This window comes from Bactrocera tryoni, chromosome 3 (genome assembly GCF_016617805.1).
Source record: "Bactrocera tryoni isolate S06 chromosome 3, CSIRO_BtryS06_freeze2, whole genome shotgun sequence".
Taxonomy (NCBI): Eukaryota; Metazoa; Arthropoda; class Insecta; order Diptera; family Tephritidae; genus Bactrocera; species Bactrocera tryoni.
The window spans coordinates 82,474,833-82,480,625 of NC_052501.1; positions in this window are offsets into that span (position 1 = coordinate 82,474,833).

Sequence of the window (5,793 nt, forward strand, 5' to 3'; positions counted from 1 at the left end):
TTCTACTGGCTGCCAGGTCACAAAGGTATCGAGGGCAAAGAAAAATTTACGAGATTACCAAGAATAATGTGCGGCTAACGTGATAAACATTGGGAAATCCATGCATTGTCACTACGACGATCTAGACAGAAATATGGTAAAGAAAATAAAAGCAAGATGGAACGTGCTACCTTGCTGCAAGATTGCAAAAGTCATGTGCAAAACAGTAAATTGAAAGCACACAAAATTCTTATTGGCACTCGATAGAAGAGAATGCAAGAAAATTATCGGAATACTTACTGGCCACTGTCTGGTGGCGAGACACGCCCGCAGAATGGGGCTGACAGATTGAGAAGACTGCCGGAAATGTTTAGAGCAGGGCACCAGGGAAACAGTGGAGCATCTCTTGTCCACTTGTCCCGTATTGGCAAGACTACGCTGTAAGCATCTGCTGTGACCACAGTACGATACACCGGAGGAGGTATCGATAGTGAGGCTACAGAGTCTGTTAAAATTCGCGTCAAGCGCAGTGATCTTAAAGTATGTCTACTTCTCTTGGACCTAGAAACTGAGCTCCATCCGGTATCGCAAAGGACCTAAAACTGGTCTATGAATGGCTCATTGCCTACCAGTTTAACCTAATCTAACTGAAAGTTTTGACATATTCAAAGTTCATATACATATATCCAATACAAAATTGAGAAAGTGTAAGCTGTAATTAAAATTTTGACTTCACCACCACTTTCAACACTCGCACATTGTGTCAATATGCAACTGATTGTAATTAATTTATTTAACAACAGAAGAGAGCAAACAAATCTTGTGCTGCCAAACTGACAGGTCAGCAGCTGTTAATGAGCTGTGCAACTAATTAAAGACAATAATTTATATAAATGATTGAAAGAAAATGGCGGCTATGCAAATGTAAATTAAGCAGTTGAGCACAGAACAACAGTTGTATATGAATAGAAATATATATGTATATGGAGACAGTGGACTCGCAAATTACTACAAAAACCTGCCACTTGGCGTCGAACCAACGCTTCACCCGTCAGCCAGTCGCCCAAGCAGCCACCATTGATCTTGCGTCACAAAATGTTATGACACACTTTTGCCACAAACAACATTTCGCTGCTGCCGGGGCATTTTGCTGTTGCTGCTGCTGCTCGTGCTTTCAACGCAGCGCCACAACGTCTCATTAGTGTTAGCCTTTTGTCTTCGTCCATACTTACCCCTATTTGCCACCTATTGTACCAACAATTTTCTTGTGCAAGTTGTTGTTGTTCTACCTTGTGTTGTTGTTTATGTAAGTGGCCTTGTTTAAAGCGCACGCTGGCTGTGCTTTTCATTGCCTCCTCGTCGGCTGTCAATTAACAATGAACTTTTGCTTACAAGGCAAAATAATTGCTATGACCCCCAGTGGTTGTGAGGGACGCGCGGGACGTGCGGACGGCAAAATAAATGAGTGGCACATTCATAGACATGCAAATCAGGTCAAAACAATGAATGCAACTGACAATGAATTACAGGCTGTCGGTACAGACGGACCTGTGTATATGTATATGTAAGTAGGTATACAGGTATAACCCACTGCCCATATTTCACGGACGAGCGCTTCAGTGAGCGGCGACAACAAGGAGTCTTCGTCATATCAGTCACCGCCAGCGCCCAGCAGTCGGAGCACAACGCTTGCCTCATTATCGGCTATACTTTATAGAGCAATTCATTAGCTGCTGCTGCTGCGGGGGACAGCATGTTAACCTACATAAACGCTTGCTATGCCGCACACACCTGGCTGTCTGCTTCCTTATTTTCCATTCAACCAAACTCTCAATTTTTTATGCACGTCCTGCTGGGACACAGCGCTGCAAGCACATTCAATACAAGACAATAGTCAACTACAGTAGCGTATAGGTTGCTATGTGGTAGCGCTGGTATTTTGTTTAAATAAAAAGTGAACAATTTGTAAGAAGCGGGACTGTCTTCTACATCCTTCTTGCGCCTTTTCATGCCTACTTGCTGTTCCTGTTCCTAGTGTTTGTGCTAATGACAAATACCGTAAACAGTCAAATGACACAATAATGCAAATGGCAAGCAGGCAACTGCAAGCGTAACAAATAGCTGTAAAAACATTTGCACAGCCACACGCACACTCGCACACAAACACAGCTACCTTATTTATAACACAATAGAAATAGAAATTCTTATAATCGGTTGGTAGTGTGTAGCTGCCTTGCTGTTCTTTTGCGGTTGATCCTTACTCATCGCTTAGCTGCCGATTGCATGCAAACTCACACACATTTGGCTTCACATGCATTGGTCAGCGTCTATTGTGCAAGTGGTCCTTCAGCTTTGTGTGCTCAGTGCTCGGTCTCTCCGCCTGTCACTGCCATTTACACAGTGTTTTCCCTGTTGTTGAATGACATTTGCCTTTTGTTTGCCATACAATTGTTAGTTCTCAGTTCTTAGAGTTTTCTACGACGTTGCTTGGAGGAAATTTTCTTGACAAAAAGTGCATAGAAAATGCTATTAAATGCGCTTTTAATGTCACACCGTGGGTGCCAGCCATTGAGCTAGCATCTCTGGTGGACTCAGTGTTGCAAAAAACGTAAATCCAACAGATATTTTGAAACGGTTCCTTGTTTTTTGAAATTATACCTCCGCATGGGTATTATCCTGCTCAACGAAGACCCAGCGTCTTTTGTGGAATAACATACTTGTACTTATAATAAAGGCAGGGAATCTCATAAGTAGATATTGGCATTTTATGCGCAAGTTTTTTAATTATTTGGAAGAAGTAGTAATTTAGAATTATCTAAAATGAAATAGAGAATCTCACAAACACGAACGAAACTAATGTCGAGAAAGCAGTCTTAACGAGCTGTGATTAAGTATGAAATGAAGTAATGTAGACTCGCAGCAATAAAGGTTCTACTAAATTACTTTTGAATTATGAAAACAAATAATTTTAAAATTAAATTGACAGCAGGGATTCTGGACTGAACTCAGAGTCTAGATTTATGCTTCATTTATTCACCGACGCAAAACCGTAGACTGAATCAGTTGAAACGACCTTTATTAAGAGAGTAGAAACAAGTATGAGTAGTAGTAATTAAAAAGTAAATGTAATGGCTGATCCAAGTAGAGGAACTTTCTTCACTGAGAGTGGACCGTGGAGAGTCGATTCGGTGCCATTGGCAGCAACTTGGATTGACGTATGGAACGACTTTACATCGATACCTTAAATTGAAAGCATACAAAACACAGCTTGTACAGAAATGAAGCCGTTCGATATTTCCAAGCGATATCGCTTCGTTCTAAGAGCTTTCGTTCAGCGATGTGTCTTATTTCTGGCTCAATGGGTACGTAAGAGCATCCTGAAGAAAACCAAGAGCAGCCATTTCATCCAGAAGGACAACGGTTTGGTGTGGTTTGTGGACCGGTGGTATCATCGTATCAATCAATGGATTTATTGAGAATGCACTTCGGTGTGTAGAAAATTCCACGTTTTGGGCCGGTCGAGTGGACACCAAGCTCGTTTGATACCACACCGTTTGACTTTTTCCTGTGGGGATAAGTAAAGTCTAAAATCTATGCCGAAAAGCCCGCTTCGATTCAGGCCTTGGAGCGAAACATCATGAGTGTCATTCGACAGTTACCAGTCGAAATGCTCGTGCGAGTTATCCAAAATTTAACTCTACGGATGTACCATCTTAGAAGTAGCAGCAACCAACATTTGAAAGAGATAATCTTCAGAAAATAAATGTCAAAGAATATTTTCTAATGATATTAAACATTCCTCATTAACTTTGAAGTTTCTGTGTTTTTCCTTAAAAAAGTAGGAAATCTCAGAAAGTATCACCCTTTATTGAATCAAATACTATAAATTAACGGTGTTTTTCAACTTATGAGAAAAATCCTTTTCTGTAACCATTTTATAAACATATTGTAATCAAACATTAACAAATTCCTCATACTCACTTATACCAGTTGCAAGTCAAACTACGCGCTAAACATATTCCTTAAATATCCTGCCACCGTCTCAACTTTCTCCTACAAGTGATCCTTTTTACAACTGTAAAATGGCAAATCGTACATAATGCTAAAGGAAAATGCAAACAAGTGAATACAAGAAAAGCAAACTTCGTACCTTTCAATTTGCGTGATTTTTATCTCGACAACTACTGCTTCCACATACCAATTCCTTGCTGCAAAAAATGTAAATAATAGTTGCACACATGCATACTCATATGTGCAACTTCATACAGTTGTTGTAGTTGCGTTTGCCTGCCGCATTCGTGCCTTGATTCATCGATACTGCCGTTGATTTCAGCTAATGATGGCACGTTTTTTCAAATGTGCGCAGCCAAATGGTGCAAATACATGTAAAACGTATGCACATAAATATATACATATACATATATATATATACATAATCATGCACCTGCAACATCATTGCATGAGTATGAGTAAATAGATTCTGTGAAAAAGTGATAAGAGCTGTGTATCGCAAAAGGTAGATAATTGTCTGAAAAGTTTATAAAATACACATATACACATACATATGTATATAAGGGTATGTAGGTTAGTTTTTCATCACACAAGGGCACATACGAGTTTTCATTGCTCTTCACATATGTATTTATGTATGCGTATGATAATGCAATTATTATGCACACATGCGATTTTTGTACTAAAAGGCGTACAGTATGTTTCAATTAAATAAGCATTGAATGAAAACTATTCAGATAAAACTTAGTTTAGAATTAACTGGCTTTAAAGCATATTACAATTAAAAAAATAATACCCAAAAAGCTAGGTATATACATAGGTCTAGGCCTATACTTCCTTCCTGTTAAAATCGCTAGAGAGACTCTTGAACGCGCACATTAGGGCCGCAGCGCCTCCTAGAAGCTAGTCCAAGGGCCTATACGAAGGGCAGATCAGTAGAAACTACACTCCATACACAGCTATTTAATTTCAAAAGGGTTCTTGAATATAAGGAATACGCTCTTGGACATTTCTGCTGCGTTCAAGAAAGTCTCTACGGAATCTGTACCGAATAGAATCCAGTCAATAAGAACTGGATCAGAATTTTTTTGAATTCTAGACTTATAAGAGCAGAATGCAACGACGCTAAAATGACCAAGGAAGTCTCTAGACGTATTCCGCAAGGTGGACTGCTATCTCCACTTATAAAAGGGGATTTGTCCATAAGGACAAATAAACTGCTAAGGAACTTGGACGGCAAAGCCCCTAAGATAGTAGTATATGCGGAGGACATTGCCATCTTAATAACGGATAGATGTCTATAGACCATTAGCAATATTATGGCCTGTTTGTGTTCACAAGAAATCACAAAATTCGTTTATGGAGGTTCCCTTCGATAAATGAGACACAGCTCTCTCAAGGACCGCACCAAGTACCTCGGGGTAATCTTGAACAGCAAACTGCTATGGAAGCATAACGTGGAAGAACGAGTGCGGAAAGTTAGCAATGCTTTATATACGTGTAAGCAAATGCTTGGCACAATCTGGAACTCTCCCTACACGGTTGTTGTAAGATCAATTCTGCCCTACGTTGTAGCAGTATGCTGGACAAGGCGTACGGAAATTCACTTACCGGAAGCCAATACAAATTCAGAGGCTCGCTGCGCTATGCATTACAGTAGGCTTAAGAACAACTCTAACGGCGGCTCTTGAACTGGTACTTAACTTGCCACCTATAAACCTTTTCGCTGAAAACTGCTTAGCAAAATCGGCGGGACAACTAATGGCTGCAGGTAAATTTACATATAGAACCTTCGGGCATAGC